Source organism: Chiloscyllium punctatum, chromosome 36, assembly GCF_047496795.1.
Source record: "Chiloscyllium punctatum isolate Juve2018m chromosome 36, sChiPun1.3, whole genome shotgun sequence".
Lineage (NCBI taxonomy): Eukaryota > Metazoa > Chordata > Chondrichthyes > Orectolobiformes > Hemiscylliidae > Chiloscyllium > Chiloscyllium punctatum.
Window position 1 is genome coordinate 28,960,476 of NC_092774.1, and position 2,633 is coordinate 28,963,108.

Below are 2,633 nucleotides of genomic sequence, written 5' to 3' on the forward strand. Positions count from 1 at the left end.
TTCTCCCATCATTGCCAACAGCCCCTGGAAATCTCAAGTTAACCTTCTTTGCTCAAAAGAGAACATTCCCAAACTTGGGAATGACTCCACAAAATGGAAATTGCTCATCCCTGGACATGATGCAAATGTTACAATGGGGAAGAGGTTTTGGCAAAATATTGTCAGTTAGCAGGTGGAAAAGTGTTCAGGAAGTAAAACACAAATCCCAGTCTCCAGCTTTGTGAATCTTTAGAAACTCTTTGGGAAGTGGAATTAGAGGAGAATGAAGGATGAACTGACTGACTGAGCAAAGATAGTCCACACACCGTCCCCTTGTTTAAGAGGCTGATTGACTCTGATGTTCTCGGGACATGAACTGACCAGAGACATTGAAAGAATTCTCTGCACATCAGGAATTCAAACCCATTCTCGGCTCGGGACCAATGAGAAAATTCGGGAAGAGGCAAAACACTGAAAGGCTCGGAGGGCGATGGCCCCGGTGTAGGAGAGCTCGTTCCTCGTGACATGGATGTGCCTGCAGATGGTGGGATCAGGCTGTCCCCATGTCTCCATAATGAATGTCCAAGGCTTTATTCTGGAAAGTAAAACTGATAGAAGACAATGGTAATTTTTGGCTCGGCGGGTTGAATTATGAATTGAAGAGTAGATTCCTCAAAGACACTGTGCGGGCAGCTTTTGGGCCTGTCTCTGTGGCGCAATTGGTCAGCGCGTTCGGCTGTTAACCGAAAGGTTGGTGGTTCGAGACCACCCAGGGGCGGTGTGTTTCTTGTTCTCGCTTCGACCGCTTTCTTGGCTGCAAAACTGCACGTTTTTAATGGTTTCAGGAAAATGTTTCCCAAACGGAAATCTTTTCCACTGAGGCAGTACAAAGGGGTTTCTGAATTGATTGAATTTCTAACGTAAAGGACTGCGGATGCTGAGAATCCGAAACAGAAAGCTAAACTGCTGGAAAAACTCAGCAGGTTTGGCTGCACCTGGATGAGGAAAAAAAAGAGTTCTAAAATATTGTCTCTAATTCTCTTTCCACAGATGCTGCCTGACCTGCTGAGTTGCTCCTGCAATTTCTGTTTTTGCTTTTAACTGAACGTCCATTTCATCTTTCGGGCTGAAACACCCAGAGTCGCCATTTGCAGATATTTAACCCTTTCAAAACCTGTGAAGCGATTGGATTCAAACAAACTCAGCAATGATTTACTCTTTCTCAGCTCCACAGGCAGAGAGACCTGGGAAATGAAGCTGTCAGTGTGGTTCTGTATTGGTGGGCCGAGTGGTGAATGCGATGGACATGAAATCCATTGCGGTTCCCCACGCAGGGGTGAACCCTGCCGACTACAGTTGAGAAACGACATCAAAAGAAAATGGAGATTGCTCCACGGTTTTTTTAAAATGCAAATCAGTGGAGGAGTTGAAATATTTCAATCACATTGGGACTGGTCGGGAATCCGTAGCCCACTGCTTGTCAGGGTGGAACAAGCAGATACCCACAGAGCTGCTATTGAGGCTATGAGCCAAGAGTTTGGAAGTGAGACTAGAACAGTGAGGGGCGTGAAATCGTGATCGAAGTTAAGCAGGCACCTGTGGACAAAGGTGTTTTATTTGCCAGTGAAAGATACTGCTTCACAAAGTTGGGCCTGTGGAAGGGAAGCAGTGACGGTGATTATCTTTGGTTGTTCACATTGTGAATGTTCCCATTGCTGCGCATGTCCGTGTTAACGTCAGAACTCTGCAACATGGCGGTGTCAGGTCCGCACAGGGCCGGGGGCGCAATGGATGACGCATCTGACTCCACCTACCTGTTTGAAATGCAGCTCACAGCTTCCTCACACACCCCAATTAATCTTTCTCATTGTCCTGAAGCCGGCATACGGTTTGAATTCCTGATCTGCGGGAATGAGAATCCTTTCACTGTCTCGCGTCAGTAAATGTCACTGAGAACATCTGAGTCAACTCACAGCGCTTTCAGAGGAGAGGAAGCTGAAATAGTCCCACACGCTGCTCATGGGCACATTTCACTTTCCCCAACTCACCGCCCCAACCACTGCGGCTCCTGGGAGTGGAAAGGGAACAAACGCCAAAACCCAGTCTCAGCTTTGTAAATCTTCAGGAATTAAGAAAACTGTTCATCCCTTCGGGTCTTCCATCCTGGGCTGACAGCGTTGATTTTAAATGGCTGTCCAGTCAGTGCCGATTCGTTTTGGCGAAAATAAAATCTTCTCCACAGTATGGATCCACTGGTGAGCCAGCAGGTTGGAGGAGCTGGTAAAGCCCTTCCCGCACACTGGGCAGAGGAATGGTTTCGGAATGGCAGCCGGTGACGAGCGGTGTCCCGCAGGGTTCAGTGTTAGGGTCACAGCTGTTTGCATTATATATTAATGATCTGGATGAAGGGACTGGGGGCATTCTAGCGAAGTTTGCAGATGATATGAAGTTATGTAGACAGGCAGGTAGTACTGAGGAAGTGGGGAGGCTACAGAAGGATCTAGACAGTTTGGGAGAGTGGTCCAGGAAATGGCTGATGGAATTCAACGTGAACAAATGCGAGGTCTTGCACTTTGGCAAAAAGAATAAAAGCATAGACTACTTTCCAAACGGTGAGAAAATGTGTAAAGCCAAAGTACAAAGGGATCTGGGAG

The 2,633-nt window shown here is 47.1% G+C and overlaps 1 non-coding gene across 1 annotated transcript; it reads left to right on the plus strand.

Moving 5' to 3' along the window:
- Positions 1-683: 683 nt before the first annotated feature.
- Positions 684-757, plus strand: trnan-guu (transfer RNA asparagine (anticodon GUU)). The gene has a single exon. It is a non-coding gene; the product is annotated as a tRNA-Asn (tRNA).
- The last annotated feature ends 1,876 nt before the right edge of the window (positions 758-2,633 follow it).